At 43.9% G+C, this 19,129-nt stretch overlaps 1 protein-coding gene and 1 long non-coding RNA gene across 12 annotated transcripts in view; both read right to left on the reverse strand.

Annotated features, from left to right (window-relative positions):
* baz2ba (bromodomain adjacent to zinc finger domain, 2Ba) overlaps positions 1-19,129 on the reverse strand; it is a 102,088-nt gene that overhangs the window by 73,862 nt on the left and 9,097 nt on the right. For all 11 annotated transcript variants that reach the window (XM_064327374.1, XM_064327373.1, XM_064327376.1 and 8 more), the window contains exon 2: positions 9,215-9,258. The gene's annotated coding sequence lies outside the window, so the exon portion shown is untranslated. The remainder of the gene's footprint in view (positions 1-9,214; positions 9,259-19,129) is intronic.
* LOC135252041 (uncharacterized) lies at positions 876-2,402 on the reverse strand. Its single transcript, XR_010329277.1, has 2 exons — positions 2,154-2,402; positions 876-2,090 (listed from the first exon to the last, which is right to left on the reverse strand). It is a non-coding gene; the product is annotated as an uncharacterized LOC135252041 (long non-coding RNA).

Below are 19,129 nucleotides of genomic sequence, written 5' to 3' on the forward strand. Positions count from 1 at the left end.
GCTACATTCTTGGGAGAAACAAACATACAGTAATCCAAGGAAACCTGCCCAACCATAGTCTTGGGTAGAATTAAACTGTGCAGCTCCACCCACCCCCCAACAATCTCATTAGTCAGTTAATGATACTGAATATGGAAAGGACGGGTTGAACTCAAGTCAAGAATACACTACCTTAAAAACTAGCATGGGGGACAGACATTTTATACCATGATGACTGCCTGAGAGACAGAAGGGAAACAGGCCGCAATTTTTTCTCCTTCTCGGCTGCCAGTATTTACATTTACACCTTGGGCATTTAGCAGATGCTCTTAGGTAGAGTGACTTACACAGCTCGCAGTTTTTCCACGTGCAGTCCATTTATACAGCTGCACATTTTACTGGAGAAATTTAGACTAAGCACCTTGGCTCAAGGGTACAACAGCAGTGCCCCACCTGGGAGTCGAACCTACACCCTCGGAGTTGCGGGCCCTCTTCCTTAAACCGGTGCATCGCACTGCCGCCCGTTACCTTCACAGGAACCGGTCGCGTATTCAAACGTTCCAGCTCCAGTGTGACAACGTCTGGCGAGTCCGACCGTCCCACCCACCGCAGCGTGGAAGTGCGCGTAGCCCCCCGCGGAGACCCATCCCCCCCCCCCCCATCCTCCCCGCCGCACTCACCCGACACACGAAGGGTAAACACTCAGCAAAATTGTCTGAGAACATACAGGAACGCGCGCGGCCGTGGCTTAAGTAAACACTCGTAATCTTTCCCTGGAAACAAAAACCCATGGACTCCAGCCACCTGAGCACAGTTTTACCCAGAGGGTAACTAAAAAACATTTTTTTCATTTTCTCTCTAAACTGCACTACATCTGAACCGAGCGCTATTTAAAAAAAAATAATAATAATTAAAAGCAAGCGAGGAGCTGGAGAGGAAAGGGGCCCTTTTTTCCGAAGGATGCGGCGCCCAAACCCGCGCGTTTTCCCTTGAACGTACGAGCCGTGTGAATACAGTATTCATTTTGCTGCAGGAGAGCAGTCGTTGCATAACAATGAGATTCGCTAATGAAATCAACCGCCAACCTGCAATACATACATATTAAACCAGGACCCCGGTGTCATTTTCTTTTTGCATCGTTTGTTCTTTCCGTCGGCTTTTTTTCCCCCTGACCCTTCAATATTTTCCCGTACCTTGAATTTTATTGCTTTAAGCCAATTATTAGCATGCGCTGCTATTTCATTCCGAGCATGTGCACGTCGCCTTGTGTCAAGAGACGTGTAAAGTACGCCATTTAGAGATGTTTGGAGTGTGTTCGCGCACACCGCCGCAGACACACTGCTAATCTAAATGACCGGAATAGGAAGGTTTCGCGTCAAATATCATTTAAATGAACACTCTCTTAATCTACGTTTAACTGGCACTCCCAGATTAAATGTTTACTTTTTGGATAAATGGCCATTTACCGCATCTGTAACGATGTGTCACAATCTACCACAAATCTTATTTTATTAAATTGATTTATCCGAATTGCTCTAAGTAGCCAGATGGAAACAGGGAAATAAATCACAAAAGTCACTTTTTATTCAATTCTTTGTAAGCGATGGGTGATTTTGTAAAAATCTCATTTCTATCTTCTGGGGAAGGCTGCTATGTGTTCAACCTGAGATTGAAGGTACTCTGCAGAGTCACATGGGCCCTATTTGAGTAAGACGCTGATCGCCTTAGGTAGCAACATTTAGCTCTGGGACATAAATTGCTGTCATATTTGATTATGAAAATATGTAAAGCATTTTTACAAAACATCCTCATTTTCTGCGCCGTGCATACCCAGCAATTTATTTACATAGTCGGACGTCAATTGAACAAGTCCAAGTGATTTCACAAAACTAAAACCTTAAGCTTGATGATTAAGAAGCAGGGTTGTGAATCCTCAATACATTCTGAGATCAAATAAAATGCTGATTTATGGAGCACAAGGGGAAACAGAAGCAGGCAACAAACAAGCTCAACGAAAGGGCTATTCAAATATTCTTTCAGCAAGCTAGTAGAGCTACACCTACAAAAATCCTCTTTCAGTAAGCTAACAGAGGTACACCTACAAAAACATTCTTTCAGTAAGCTAAGAGAGGTACACCTACAAAAATGTTCTTTCAGCAAGCTAACAGAGGTACACCTACAAGAACAGTCACAACAACCTTTATATTACATGGATCCTATTTTCCATCAAAAATGCTCTTTCCTGTGCATCTCTCTCAGTCGGCAGAGATACAAAGAATTTCTAAATGTGTCCAAAATGCGATTACTCGGGAACACTAAGTACCCTGATGCAGCTCAGAGTGTACCCGCTAAGCGGTCTCTTCCGAAGACAGGCGGAGAAAGAGCGACCCTTCAGATACATGTCAAAGCCCCCGGTGCCTGTTCCCTGCAAACACGTTTATCTCCCCGCCCAGCCCAGCCCACACCCCCCCATGTCCCCCCAAAGCGGGCATTCTGAGCCGTCTCCTCGTCCCCTGTAAACAAAGGGAGCGGGATAATTGATCAAGTGCGAGGGAACCCTCGGCGCGCGGAGGGAAGGTCGCCGCCCGCGAGCCGGGGCTGATAGCGAGAAAGCGCCTCTCCGACAGCCCCGAGCTGCCATTTTTCTTCCCTGACAAAGACTCCATCTGCCACCGAGCCATTTGCAGCCTCCGAGTCGGAATATCAATGATTTCCGACCATTCTGCAGAGCGTGCGCTCACCTTGGTGTCACCTCTGCGCGTGTCTGAGAGCTGACGGCACAGATATTCTCTCTGCGGGCGCTACAGGCTGCCAGCGCCGCGCGCGGCGCGGCCCCATTCGGCTAAGTGCATTTCTGCTGCTCCTGGAAAGGCAGTCTCTTTTATCAGCACTGATATGATGGGAACCATTTTAGGGCTCCGCTCGTTTTGAGTCTCCCTGAGTCTCAGGCTGTTTCGAGTAAAACTCCTAAAACTCAAAAGAGAAACAACATGGCAGAGGTGTATTTGAATAAAAAAGGTTATTATTATAATTATTATTATTCATTATTATAATTATTATTTTGCTTATTATTATTGCAATGAAGAGGCCTATTTTTACTTGTAATTATCGCAGTTGGCTAACTACACACGGTTTGGTTTTTCTGTCAGGTGGAAAATGCCTGATGCACGTTCAGTACCACACAGAGACTGTGGCTTTGGAAACTCCCGCCCCCCTCTCCCCGCCCCCCGCCACCACCCCCGCCCACCCCCGGCCTGCGCGAAATTCTCCCGGGTGACTGCGAGAGGAAGCAAGCAGCTGGCCTTAACAGCCAAATGATACTAAAGAAAATTCAATTTACCCCCCAGCCATCTGCACGCTGAAAGCACACTCGCAGGCCACCGCGGAGCTAGCGTACGCGGCCAGCGCTGCCTCACACCAAGCCTCCTCTCCAGCCTCAGACCCGTCTGTCACGCCGCTATTAGGCACAGAGCATCCATCGCGGACGCTGCTCTTCCAGCGCTAAAAATAACATTTAGTCTGTTTTTTTTTTGTTTTTTTTAATCTAGGTCTACATGTAGTCAACCTCATTTATCACAGGTTTTTTTTTTTAATCCCAATTTTTTTGATTCCTACAATAAATATCTTTTAGTTATGGTTCCTATAAAAATATCCACATTTACTCAGGTCAAAGAGAATCTGTTACTCACTGATAGGGTCCCTCAGGCAAAATTTTTCAAGCATGGCAGCCTTTCATTTGAATTCATTTTGAGATTTTTTTTTTTTTTTTTGATTTGGTTGATTTCTTTGTGTTCTCTTACTCCCCTTGGTGGGCAGGGCGCTCTTAAGTTGGGTTTGGGGGGGGAGGTCTGTCTTTGTGTGCATATAAACATGTGAAAATCAATACCAAAAGTAATTTCACAAAAATAATTCAGAGATTTAACCACTGTTTCCTTTTGCCGTTACATCTCAGCTGAGCTTTTAGCGGGCGTCTGCATCTCGCGCCTACCCCATTATAAAAACGCACCGGCGTAATGAGCAGAAGGGATTCCGGGGTACAGGGCTCCCCAGGTGCCTCTAATGGCTTCTCCGAGCGTCGGCCGCCCCGCGCGTTTTCTGCGGCCGTGAAGCCCCGCGCGCGTTTCTAGATGGACTCGCGGAGAGGCCGCGGGGGACCGGGTGCACTCCGCCGACCGTCTCTCCACCGCCTGGTGAGGTCACATTTCAGACGGTCGGCTCGCCCATAGCTCTTTCAAAGGGCGATTATGCGCCTTTCCCCGTCTCTGTCCACGGACAGGAAGTGAGGTAGCGGCCCGGCCGATACGGGCGAAGGGTGCTGGAGGAAATACGGCTGACGAGGGGGAGGTTTAATGGTGGGATTCACTTCCTCCCCGCTCCTTCCTGAGCGACCGACCTCTGACCCTGTCCCTTAACAGCACTGCAAAAACGAGCCTCGTATCCCGGTTCAGAACCTAATCTCCGGTCTTTAAAAACACACGGGTGTCTCTGAAAAGACTACTACCCATTACCACATCTCCAGGTTACTTTGGATGACCCACCATTGCTCGGCAAACAGCAGCATAACTGCCTCTACAGATTCATGGTACCGCAAAAAAAAAACTGTATCGTGCAGGAAGACAATGTTCGTGTCCGTGATGAGTGTTGTTCGCGTGTGAGATGAAGCATGCTCCTTCGGTTGCACGCTGGAAAGCACGACTGGAGCTTCATACCCAGCTGTTCAGCCGTATATGTGGTTCTGGACACCACAGTATAAAATGTCACCGTGAGACCTGTTTATTCTCAGGAACTCTGAAGTGAAGATGTGCAGATAAACAGTATTTACGAATCTCCCGTATTCCGCTGGACTGTGTTTGGACATCCTCTAATAGTAAGCGCAGCTGTCACATTTGTTTGATAGTGTGAGAAACCGTATAGTGGTTTAAGAGAAGACAAGGTGGTTACCGCTGTTGAATACGTTTCTGCAGTCAGTCTATTTTTTAAAAGCCCACAGAGCCTAATATAGCCTAGTTAAAAAGGACACTGAGAAGCTAGTGCAGTCACACATTAGGACTTATCAGCACATTTTGTTTAACACAAAGCAAAGGGTGGGACTAAAATGAAATCTGCTAAATTAACTAGCTAATTGGTTTTGTGGTAGCTTTGGCTAAGCTTCACAATTTTCTCTGAAAACAGCATTTGAAAGTGATTTACACCTCAGTTGCATAAAACACTGACCAGGCTTTTTCCGCCGTGTCCGAACGCAGACGGGAGGGACTGGAACGTCTCAGTTCCGCTCCGGGTCTGCGCCGCCCCGTAACCTGTCGGAAAAAACACTTGGCCCGTGTAGTTTCTGAGCGCCGGGAAGCGTGCGTGAGAAGGGCGCTAAAGCCTTCCGTTTTAATGCGGGGGGAGTCTCCCTTTTAACCCCCTCCGCACGCGCGCGCCGCCGCGCTTCGCCTCTAAGCAGACAGCGGGCTTAGAGTGAGCCGCGACGCCCGGCCTGTTCCCTGACAGCCTGCAGGAGCGCGGCGCTGCCGGGCTGACGCAATACAATCTGAAGCTCTCGTGCATCTCTCCCCGGCCTCCTGCTGCTCGTGACCTTCACAATGCGCTCTCCGCCTTCTCTCTCTCCTCCCTCCCTCCCTCCCTCCCTCCCTCCCTACCTACCTACCTCACTCCCTCCCTCTCTCCTTTCCTCCATCTCCCTCCCTCTGCCCCGAGTGTCGTTTAAAAGCGTCGCATTCCGAAAGATATAATATCAGTAAATCTGCAGGCGTGATGGCCGCATTCTGCCTCGCCAATTAACCGCATTCAGCATCTTAAGTACGGCCACGTTCGGCACGTGTTAAGCACAATGCAGCCATTCAGCAACCTGACCGATACTCTCTCAGCCAGGCTCTGGAGCAGAAACAGGTAATGGAGTATAAAAGCTACGCTAGCGCGGTAGCGGTTTTGACCTTGTAACGCTGGTTTAGCGCTTCCGCGCAGACGCGGCGGCATCGCGAAGCAATCAGACGGCTCGGGCCCTAACGATGATCCCCGCACCGTGAATGATTTGCCGCATTTATTTTTCGACGGCAGGTAATATTCCGCGGCGCGAAACAACAATTTCGCCCAAAACTCCGCAGCCCTTCTCCGGAATAACAAGCTGCCGCCCACAAGCGTGGCATTTTAATTTGTTTATCAGCGAGGATTCTTTCCTCGGGCGCGGACGGGGATGGGGATGGGGGGGGGGCTTTCCCTCCCCTGCTCCGAGCCGGGACCTCGATTTACTACCGCGCCGTGCCGCCTCGGCCACGCCGACCCCCCCCCCCACCCCCTCCCCGTTCAGCGCCGGGCACGGGACGCGCCGGTCGAAGACGCGCCGCCGGGCGACATTAATATTTTAAGAAAGAGAAATGGAAAAGTGACGCGGGGGACTGAGGAGCGGAAACCCTCTCGGTGAGAGGCATCAGTCAGTCAGTGGGACGGAGAGCGAGCGGCGCGGGTTTCGCGGGTACGACGGCGCTCGTGGGCAAACCGAGGGTTACTGATGACTGACGGAATAAATCCCTGAGGGGATCCGCTGGAGGGCCGGAGGGACTGGGCGCGGAGCCTGCGCTGGATCAGAGAGGATAAGGCTCCTCTCCCTACTCATTTCTAACAAGCCTTTCACCGGCAACAAGCCATTTCCACAGATCCTTTCAGCAGAAATGTGTGTGTACAATATAAACATGGAATATTAACAAATAATACATATACACACACACGCACACGCGCGCACACACACACACACACACACGCAGAGAGCATTCCCTCTGAGGCCAATCAACAGAGATGTTCCCACTAAGGGTGCCGTTACCTACTCTTTCAACAGGGTCAGCACTATAAAGCTAGAAGCTGTGCATTTCTTCCAATCTGGTATCACAGGCATACAGGTCAAAAGAAAATGTTATGATGTGTCTTGAATTGAGATCGTTTTAAAAAGAGTAATATTTTCAGAGCAAAACTGTCTTCTATAAGAAACCAACACTTCAGTTGTTTTTTTACATGAAATTCTAGTTGTCGTCCGAGCTTTTTTAGCATGTGCCTTAGCGGGGAATGAATCAAAACAGGTTTTAAAGCTCATTTTTACATCCTTTTATCATAATACTGTATTACTGTTCATATATTTCACTGAACTGCACTCTTAGTAAATGTACAAACCTCTCCGGAGCTGCTGACCTCTGAAAAAGGCTCTTGAGGTTGAAACAGGTTTATTACGCAGTATTTATTTCCTTTAGAAGTGCTTGTATTTCCTTTGAAGACCTTAGTGATGAATGCTAATGAACTCCAGCTAGACCTTCCCAGCATCCCTCGGGCAGAAACATTAAGATTATCTCCTGCTATTGGTGACATCTTACCCAACCCCAGATGCCTCATAACCTCCCACTCCAAAAAAAATAAAAATAAAAAATCTGAAAAAAACCGAACACACACACACACACACACACAAGAAAAAAAATCTCTCAATCTTGAACTGCCACGGTGACATGTTTTTTTTTTTTATCCCCATGATTTATAAACAGGAGTGTCATTTTGCTCTGAATAATCACATTTGCTCAATAACCTTTTCGCAAATGCCATCAGGAAGTTAAGCCGCTCTCTATTTTGCCTTATCCACTTGTCGTGCGGAATAAATGGGCGTAATCGCAGCGTAATTGTTTGGACGTCGTCCAGGTCTCCCCGTTTCCTTTGTACCAGTTCAGAAGTGATGGATAGAAACACCACTATTACTCAGGTAGATTTTTCACATGAGCAGTCTGCCACTTAAAAGGCAATGGCTTCTTTCCCGCCAAACTGGAAGAAATTTTTGAACCTTCCCACATTGCCTGAGAATCCGTTTCAAACACATTTTCCGTGATCGCTACTGACGGCGCTGAGAGCAGCGGAGCCTCCTGCATCGGCGGATGCGTGACGTGGGCCTACCAGGTACAACGTTCACAACGCATCTATACATATATTTCTACTTCAAAAAAAGCAGAAGTATCTGATCAAACTAACCTCAATCTGTTTTGCTCATAACAAAGACATAACAAATGATTGTGTTAACAAATTTCATAAGCATTGTAAACTTTGTTTATTATTTTCTGTTGGTTTTTCGTTGATTTCAGCTAGCCAACAGGAACACTGTCGTGTTGTACATCAAAAAAAAAAAGCTCACGCAGGTTTAAATTAATTACTCAAACTTAAGGACCGCTCCCCCCTCACAGTGAAGAGAAAGCCTGAAAGCAATAAGGTTGCGCGCGCACGCGTGTGTGCGTGCATCGCGGCGTTAGAATTTCTGAGGAGTACCTCAGTACCTGAGCGCGTTTTGCATGCTGTCACGGAAAAGCGAGGTTCGTGTTGCCGGGATGCTGGCTGCTGACGCGACTCTGGCTGCTAACGAGGCTCCTGGATTTGCATGGCGCTCGTATGAAGAGCTCATACGAAGCCGACGCTGAGTAAACACGCATCCTACACACTTGCGAGTGACTGTAAGCTGTTCTGACAACCGCTCTTTAAGCCATGTGGTAATAATTGAAACTGGAGGAAAAAACTTAAGACAAGACGCTCACAGGGCTGGAACCAATATTTCCAGTTTCCTGGTGTTGTAAGGGGGCACTATAATTTACATTTGAAGAGTCACCCATGCAAAAACGGCGGAGAACTGAATGGATGTCGAAAGTCTCACTATTACATCCATAAGGAAAGGAAAGAAGCTCCACCAGCTTCTCCAGTTAATTTCATGTTCATTTCCAAACACCAGGGTGAAAAATGGAACATTCAACTGCTTCGTTTGATATATGAAGACAATGTATGTAACTCTGACTTGAAACTTTCATTTAACCCTTTGTAGTTTCTTTTTTTTTTCAAAATTTGAAGTCAGTCTTCTAGAACTCCATTCCTGCCAATTAACAGCAATGATTGTGACATCAGCATTGAAATGTTCCATGAAGAACAATCTAATCAGATATTTGTGATTTTACTCCTTAAAGTGTTAAGGGACACACACGGCAAAATCACAGTCTAATAAACCGACGACTGAAAAAATGTTTTGCATTTAACTAAAAACAAACTCAATTTAAATGAGTTCTTTTTGCATTCATCTGCAGGTTAACATCCAAAGTAATGTTCTCTCCTAAAATGTCCTGTTAACAATCGCAAATGTTAAGACTTTAAAAAGATTTAAACAGCGGCAAACTGTGCACAGCAGCAGTAGGTGATTAAAATTCAGTCAATGTGACCAAACACTTACTGTTTGAGAGTGTCTTCAGTTCTGTGACATCACTGCCCTGCAAACTAAAACAGAAGGCAACAGTCAGCTTAATTGCTTTATTTTATTGATTTATTTATTCACCACAATTCCTCCCTGAAAGCACCATAAAAATAAAATAAAAATGCTAATACAGAGCAGTGCGGCCCCTGAGGGGGATAGCCAATCCGTGGCTATCAAAGGATGACAGCAATATGGCCAGGCAGATCAAACAGGACACAAAGTGGGTTTTTAGAACATCACATCTGTACAACCTCCCCTATTTCTTTTTAAAACAGGGCAAATTCTCTTTTGCAAACAATTTATTAAAATCAGATTTTCATCATTTAATTTTTTTGCCCATGTTTATTAGTCATTTACCACATAGGCCTAAACCAAATTACAATCAATTGTAAAACAATGGTTGAACACTACCATAAAGACACAGTTTTCACAATAAATCATTAATCAAACAATCTAGATTCCAAGAGCTATTGGAATAACATCAAATGACAGTTTGTGAATCGATATGGAGTTTAAAATCCAGTCATTTGCACAAGCCTTGCAGGCGTATCTATTTTTTAGAAAGGCAGAAGGCAGTCTCATTTAGTGTCAACATTCAATCACTCATCAACATTGTCTTGCCTTTCCTACTACACTCCGTATATTTCGCACGTTCGTAGCGTGCGCAACATGGAAAATTCTGACCTACAATTTGTTTCAATTACTCATGATTCAGGAAAGGGCTGTCAGACCAGTGCAGTCTGCCCTAGCTCATCTTGTGCTGTATGAAAAGCTACTTATTCTCCAAGAATTGCAACCTGGAATCTTTTTTCAGCCAAAGAGGTACCCACCTGAGTTACAGAAAAAAGTGCCTATATGCTAATTCAATACCGGTTAGAAATTGTTTTTTTTTTTTCCAAACGTTAGGCTTGTATTCTGTAATCCCAGAAAAATAGCAGCTGTACTGTAAATCGTCTAGCTAACTTTAGCAAGGTACGACAGCTAGTTGAAGTGGTCAGTTAGCCATTTCATAAACTCAAATGTAAGACTAGCAAACTAGCCAGTCTAATAAATGTTTAGTGTAATATTATTGACCAAAGAATGTGAATGCACATTAAAACTAGCATTCAAAAGATGCCAGTTAAATAATGACATGAAATCCATAAGCTATTGCACAGGAACAGCACTTATTCACACTGTTAAAAGCATTGTAATTTGATTCATGTTGCAAGGCTTCAAAGTTCAAAAAATAAATTGGTTAAATTACCATTTTTAAATAGACCAACTACCAGGCTAAGCTAAGCTATTGTTGTATTGACTAGAATCACTATTACTGTTGAAACCCACCTGCGTTTTATTTATCACATAAGAACTATTAACATGTTTCTTTTGTTTGAAAATTAAGTGAACTTGGTCAAAGTGCAGAAATGGTCATGACCTTTTGAAATTCAGATATCTGAACGCAATTTCAACCTGCAACACAGTAGGCCTATATGTTTTGCATTTTTAAATCAAACTCCTGTCCCCAGTTTTCTTTTGTCCAACATCCAGCAATTCCACTGCCAAATTTTACCCCTTGGTAATTCTGGCCACGGTCGGCAATGACGCATTCAGAATTTTACCCAGACATGGCAATCCAAAACGAATAGGGTTCATGAGGAAACACACCTTTGCAAACCTGAGCACTGCAGTCGCTGCAGTGAGACAGTACCAGGCCATGATGCGGCATTTTATTTTGTGTCACACACAGACTCCTGTCACACTGGTTTGGAGTCAGAAGCTGTGAGACCCAATCTCTCAGCTTCTCCACGAATGTGAGATTTTTATCACCAGAAACAACAACACTTGCACAGGCGCACCAAACATTCTTGGCAATCCAGCAATTTTCTGTTATTTTCATTAAACATTTCCATCTGGGTTCATTCCATTTGGAAGGCAAGGTTAGCGAAGCCTGCATCAACAAAAGACTTAAACACATGTCATTTAAGGACTACAGCCTCATCGTATCACTCAAAATACCCACGTCCAGGAAATCTGTATTGTCTACAGGACAACTGCAGCATTACTGAGAGTCGCGGAAACACGTATTATGTATACTCACATTAGGACTCCCAGAGATTTCAATAACAAGGGCAATGATATATAGTAGTATCATGACAACGATTATCATTTAAACACTAATATTCCAAATTAGGCTGGGGCTGCCAGCGCGTTGTGGTGCCTGGATGAGCCCCGCAGTCTCGGATTGGTTCCGGACTGTGCAAAAATGAGTAGCTGTTGGACACCATGTGTTTCGGAGGAGAACCGCGAATGCCTTGGTTCTTCCAAATTCACAGGTTGGTTTGCGCGTGAAGCACGGTTGCAAATAGTTGGACATTCCAGATTGGGGTGGGACTTGGATATATACAGCCCTGCGATTGCCATGACTGATGCCTCGGCAAACACACCGCAGAAATTTTACGGTGCCGTATATGGCTTTATTTATACAAAATGTGGTCAACATAACCACTTAGCAGGTCAACGGCGTGGGATACTCAGATTTCAGACATTCTCTAAAAAGCCTGATTACAAAATGTTATGGATACTAATGACAATTGCATGACCTCACTCTTCTGGCCAGTAATCTGTACTCCAATTTAAATTACTAAAAAGTAGGGGTGATATGATATTTAATTTCAAATATTCTAAAATTATTATAGGAGAAATAGTCATGAATGAAATGGGATGCATGGATATAACAAGCATGCCAGTTCCTCGCTGAGCACAGATATCCCTTTTGCACAGGAACAATTGAGCCAAGCACTGCCCCAGCATTGCTGATATGTGCATACCTCAGGGTTTGACAATAAGCATGGCCGGTGGCACAGGGCCACCAAATGTAGCAATATGGAGATAGGATACTACCAGTTCTGTCAACCATAGGTTATCTCTACAGTAAATGCTGAAAAACCAGCATACATTTGCAGCCCCCACAGGGTCCAAAATCACTAGAGCCCCAAGCTGGCATGAAGTTGCAACTCTTCCAGTCTTCTAGTAATCTTATTCCTGAGTCAATGAAAAGCTGGCTTCAGGATGAGCTAGAAAACATAAAGTCAAGACTGTAGCTAGTCCCACCTCTTTGCCTTTTGCTTTGCCTTTACCTCTCCAGTTGAGATGCCAGGGTCAAAACATTAAGTGTGCTCTGGGTTAAATCCTTATTTCTTAAGAGTCTTATTTAACATAGAAAAAATGTCACACACAATGACTAAACAAAAATAATAACTACTTCACTGGCAGTATTGTTGAATGACAGGGCTGAATGACACGGTATATCGAAACATAGCAATTTATCTTTCATTTATGCATCTCCTAGGCTACATTTTTTATGTGAATAAAAAACATTTTCAACTATTTATATTCGCAACTATGAGAACATATACAAAGAACACTCAAAACACACCCTGTCTGCTTTGGGTGTCATCCAGCAAAGATTATAAGGCTGCTCCTTCGCTGGAGTAGTGGTTGTCCATTTGTCCCCAGTGAAAATAGTAAAAAGAGACTTGTGAAAGGAAGATGACTTCATGAGAAGCTGCTTTTTCTTTTTCAGTTAGCTATATTTAAAAAATAGCATTGCACTTCATATGGATTGTTTAGCAAATACCACAACCTGTGGCGGTCTAGTTGTGTGATCGTACTAGCAACAAAGCTTATTGTTCTCCATTTGAAAGTGGTAATCTGATAAATACATTATTTTCAAACAATTCATTGTTTTCAGTGCTTTTTTATTATTATTATTAAGAGATTTTGAATTTTACCACTAAGAATTGTAACTGGGTCCATTACTTGGTGGCCCCAAAGGTCAGTGATAAACAATGTCTGCCCTGTCTGTGACCTACCATTTCATCATAATAGAACACAATGAACTGTCTCTCCTGCACCTCTTCACACTCACCTTCCTTGTTTAATTTTCACCTTCTTGGGTTAAACTCCACAATCTCCTTGTAGGATCATTTATTGTTGCATTAACCTCAAGAGAAAGCCTGGAGAGAAACAGTCTCGAGGACAGTCGGAAAACCCATGCGATGATGCTTGCAGAAGTCCGATTCAGATCAACCCCTGCCCATCTGATATGTTTACGCTTATAAAGGACAAGAAAGGAGATCACGGAACAGTAGCCCGCCCGGTCTCTTGCAGACTTGTCATGCCCATGTCATGGTCAGACATTACTCTGGCTACGCTAATGCTTCTTGCAAAATGACTTCAAGCCAATTAATATCTCCTGAGGAGAGTCTCCATCTTCATTCACTTTGAGGAAGGGTATCATTCACACGCTAATTGGAGAAACGTGCTCGCTGCCTTGGCTTTGTAAGCAATCCATTCGTAATCATCTTTTGACTAAAGAGTACACAACTACAGACCGTAGACTTTCCTCCTCTGATTACTGGAGTTAAAATGCCAATGAGGGCCTCTCAGGTTACGAACCGCACGGTATCGTTTCGCAAGGCATAACCGTTCTTTCAAGGAAAACGAGCAAAAAAAACTAGCGCGGTATATTTTTCTTTACGTGGGCTATGTTTGATGGAAATGAAGACCAGACGATCAGAAGACTTCTAAGAGAGGAAACAAAAAAGACTTGCTGAAAAGTCTGCATAAAAAGATTTTTTCAGGAACTGCCCTAAAATCCCAGCACAAACATTTAGGCTTCATGGTAAGCCTAATTTGCACAATCGTTATCTTTAAATACGTATTCTGGCTTGACAGGGGGACCCCCAGGAGAAAGAATTCCGGTATCCTTATAATCCAACGTGCATCTCTGCATTCAAAAACTGAATTAGAAATAAATGTCAGCTTGGCTCCAGTAAGTGACCGTGAAGAAGGAGCAGAGAGAGCAGGACAGGAAGGTTAGGGTGTACAGCAGCACTGAATGAAACGACAGACTTTTCTATCAAAGGAGAGCACAGGCCACGGCTCCAGCTTGGCCGGGGAGAAAAAGAAACCGTTAATCAAAAGCCGTAAAGCAGAAATGGCCTCAGGATCCTGTTCCGTCTTTGTACTCCTCCGACGCTCAGATGAACCGGCCGGCAAAGACAAAAAAAGTCTTCAGCCCAAGCTAAGTAGTCAATTGGGTTTCTTCAGCAGGAGGCGAAATAGGCTGTATCCTCACAGAGGAAGCGGACGCAGTTCCAAAGACGCAGACCTTTTTAAAAATGGCTTACAATTTCACTTGCCACTGAATGAAGGTCAGAGGCGGTATCCACCCGCGCACACAGTTATGGCATTCTCTCAGTCACAATAGCACTCAGCTCTCTTTGCTTTTCCCCTGACTGAATCAAACCTCAATGTAGCTAGCTAAAGCTACTGATTTAGATAATGCGTCTTAAACAATATATTTTTTTCCCCCCCTTTTTAATCTTGTAGTATCTTGTCCTTTGAGAGAATGCTACAGACTGAAGGAAATGAGAAATGTGTTTGGCGTTTTCATTAAATGAATCTCAAGTCTCAATCAAAAGAGCTTAATTCTTATTAAATCCACTCGGGGAATACTGAGGTGTTGTGACAGGTGAGTGACAGAGAGCTTTTTATATCCCATTGTGTTGAAATGTTATTCAGAGAGATTTTTTTTTGTTTCTGAAAAGACGCTGGCTGCCTTTTGCCGAAAGCTCAAATTAGCCCTAAATGTTTTGGATAAATGTGTGAGCGTTCGCGGTAGCCCAAAGGATACGTGCTCACTTGAAATTCGCACAGAAGTAACAACCCAAAGAAAGTGTACAGTTCATCGCGAGCACATTCCCCAACTCCCCCACACCGTTTTGTCACTTGATCAGCGAGAGGCAGAAGCGATGTTCTTTTTCACGCAGATGCATTCCATCCCCGCACTAAAAGCGAGAGAGGTCACTCCCAGGCTTCAAATGAAGGGTCTCTCCCAGCAGCACTTTGAACTCCTGCTCGGGCAGGGCCCGCTCACGTTACAGCCATCTTCCATGTCATCGTTTAAAGACAAAGACAATAACGTGCGGCCGCCTCCAGAGAAGGCCGCGCACAGTAACCGGCAATAAATAACGGCTACACTCGGGGAAATTTCTACAGACTGGCTCCCCCCCACCCCCACCCCCCCACGACTTCTCCTCCAACAGCTGTGATGTATTACTAGGCTGTGCCATTCCCTGCTGAATTCAGTAAGGGACCGTGTATGCCAAAAATTTCATTTCAATCACGCTTCCTCACATACATCTCCTCTTAAACGGGACAAGAAGCGGGGATCTTACATTTCAAAAGAATTTCACATCAAATATTATACGGCTTCCGAGCTCAAATATTTGAATAACCAAACCCCATTTTTGTTTCTTAAACTTTTTTTTTTTTTTTGCTGTGTGAATAAAAGAAGACATCAAATCGTTGACTACTTTCAACAGGAAAATTAATAACTGTGCAATATTTTTTATGAACGGTTCCTAAGCTTCCCTCTATGAATATTGATAAAGAAAAATATGACTGATTTTTTGTTAATTTGTGTGTGGTAACAACCATTAGAGTATATAAATATTCTGTCTCATTGAAAATAGCAGCCCAATGAATAGACATATTAAAATATTAGGTGTTAAAACAACCATAAATAAATAATAAAACAATTTAAAACACTTGCACAACAACTCACAGTAATCAGGAGTCAATTTACTAAGTTAGACTGATCACAAATACAGAACTGCGTCTCGTAAATCCTAAACATTCACTACACATGAGCAGTTAGATCTTTCCACAGCTTTTAGACAGCAGGCCTAATTAACGTAAGACAAAGGAACTGTCAAGATCGGGAACATCTGGTCAAATTAAAAGAAATAATCCACTAAACTCTAGGAGCATTCTGCAGAGCTTGTCCATGGTCACATGGATTATTCCAAATAATCCACTCCTCTCAAACCATGGATCCTTTTTAAGCCACACGGACAAAAAAAGCTTGCACTTGGGTGGGATAATCCAATAAAAAAAGAAGTTTGTTTACCCTGGTCAAAACAAGGCTGAAGGAAAAGAAAAAAATCCTGAGCAGAACAATTTTGGCCACATTTCACTCCAGTAGATGGGCTCATTTGGTTATATGCTGACAGATAACTGACACTGACATTTTTGACCCCTAATTCATCATTCCAGCAAATAAATAGACATTGACTGTTTTCTGTCAAAATGTGGAAACTTAGTACCTTAATTCCGCATTTATATGAAAATACCTGGTCAGTCTGTCGGTGACATTTGCTTCTAGAGCACAAATAAATATGTCTGGCTTTATGCACAGCAGTGGGACCTATTGGCCATGTTCAGACACTCCCATAGCACCAGATTTCCATTTGTCTTAAACTGTACATTTTTTCACACCAGTCTACCTTTCATCCACCTGTACTGTTACACAGGCTAATTTTAACAGCCTTTAATTTATATAGGCCTAATGTGCACTATATAAATGCACAGATTATTCTCGTTGTCATTATTATTATTATTATTATTATTATTATTATTATTATTATTATTATTACAACAATCTGAATTTTCTCAGCAGTACCTACCCATGGGAGCATACTGTCCTCTAAATAAGATGGTGTGATGACTCAGATTTATGGTTATTGCTGACCTACGCACATTCTTAAAAGGACTAATTCTCTTCTGTTGTTTTTTTTTTCTCCTTCCCTCCTTCCTTGTCATTTCACGGAGGCTTCAGCGAAAATTAAATATTTAAAATTGCAGATGCCTCTCGCCTGCAAGCGCAGCTAAAATGGAAGCCGACGTGGCAGCGGTGACCAGATTTTAAATGCAAGGAGAGGATCAATAAATAAAAGGGAACCTGCTGAAGCCCCTTTTCAGAGTGTGTGAGCGGAATGGCTCGCAGTGGCCTCTGAGCATGCGCCGTCCCCCCCGCAGACAGCTGTCCCTGCATGATGAACACGCGGCCCTTCCCCATGCGCAGCCGCATCCCGGCGCTCCCCTCCCGCGCGAGTCCCCCGAGTTCAGGCGCGCCGCGAGCGTCCCTCGCGCGCCGTTTTCGGTTGAGGATGCAAACAGCGGCGAGCGCCAGAAACGAACAGGCCAAAAAAAACGGTCGCCGTTCCAAACGTCGGCTCCATTATCTCAGCGGGGGGGGGGGACTCCGCTCGTTGGAGCGTCCCCGCTCCGGCGCAGGCAATATGACAACCGTCTTCCAAAGCAAAGGGGTGGGGGAAAAAAAAAAATTGACTTAGAAGATGTCAAGGGAAAGAAAATCTAATCTCTCGCTGCGCGTTCTTATTGAACCGCCACCCTAATGCTTCTTGCGGCTCGCCCAATCAGAAGGAGTCAACCCTGACCTACTAAAGGACTCGCGTCAACCATTAAACGTTTAAAAAACATCAATCATAGAAACCAAAGAGAGGACATTGAATTATACAGTATTAACCTCCAGGGTTTGCATACAAAGACCTCAGATTTATTTATGTCTGTGCCGTAAGAGGCTGAATCCTGTTCTATACAGTGAACCGGCTGCCAATTTGATGAACCTCTCGGCCCTCAGCAGGAGTTCGGCGTCTTTGATTAATGAGTGCACGCTTGTGGAAAAGGGTAGGATCGGGAGGGGGGGCCACGGTGTAAACACAATTATTGCCAGGCTGCCATAATTACCAATGGGGTCTGGTTGGTCTTTTTAAAAAGACCCAAACGCAAACGTTGGGCCCCTCTCGTCTCTCACGAAAACTGACAGAGAGAAAGAAAAGGGGGAAAAAAAAGCATTGTTCAGATTGTGTTCTTATTGTGAGCAGGCTTTAGCTTGTTCTAACACACAGAAGTGCCCCCCCCACCCCCCCGTCCTGCCCCCCCTGTCCAGCCCCTCCAAAAAAGTCTCATTCCTACGTGAAAGAATAGTAAACCCTACAAACTTTCCAAAATAAAAGTGTTCCTTCAGGCAAAACCGACCTTTTCACCCTGCTCAGCTAAAAACAACACCCTGGCATCCTGTACAAAAATAACCTTGAGCTCTATCTTGGAAACTCACGACAGCCAAACGGGAGACACCAGCCACAGCATCACACACTGCTATTCGCAAGCTGTTGGAACAGTGTGCGATGTCCCACACTGCTGTGCTTTTGTTTATTTATATTTTGTGTGAACAAAGAACTTGGTGTGATGTCCTCCTTCAGATTTAGCTATATATAGTCTCCACAGTTCCCTTTCTTCACAATCATATGACACTTCAAAAAGAAACAGATTCAGACTGCTTTGGTCTTTCTAATGTCAACATGTGAAATTAGAGAAACAGAGTGCCATTAAAAAAAAATGTTATAAAAAAAACTCTTTCAAAGATCTACACACTAGAAAGGTGTTCTACTAATTAATACACAGGCCTCATTTAAATAATTAAATACTAAAAGCATTAGGCTACACCATTTAAAATAAATGTTAAATTTGAATTTTATATGCAGTGAATTAAAATAATAGCCTAATTGTGAAAAACATCAGACCACTGGTGCTGGTAACATTTAAAAATTCCTAGATTAATAACCTGTATTCCACATATCCAGTTGCCACATTGATATGTTTGAGATGTTAAATAACTCGCCCTAAAAGACTGATTTTGGAGCAATATTTTATCAACCCCTTCATTCTAAGACAATTCTCAAGGACATCAGCTTTGAATAAAGATGAGGCAAATTCAGTGACCTTCTAGCTTTGTATTTGGTTACCAGTTGATTCATTGGCAGCTACTTGGATACATGCATAACACGTTAAGCTTAATCTGATTTATCTCACTGTCATGCTACAGCCATTCAGTTGATGGGACTTACCAGGAGGGAAACGCTTTGCTACAGACTTCCTCACACACACTGCTTGCTACAGTTCATTATTATCAATGAACTATTTACAGACTGAAATCAATTCCTTTCCAACTGACAAAACGCAAAGCTCTACTAAAGTAAACGT

This window comes from Anguilla rostrata, chromosome 3, assembly GCF_018555375.3.
Source record: "Anguilla rostrata isolate EN2019 chromosome 3, ASM1855537v3, whole genome shotgun sequence".
Taxonomy (NCBI): Eukaryota; Metazoa; Chordata; class Actinopteri; order Anguilliformes; family Anguillidae; genus Anguilla; species Anguilla rostrata.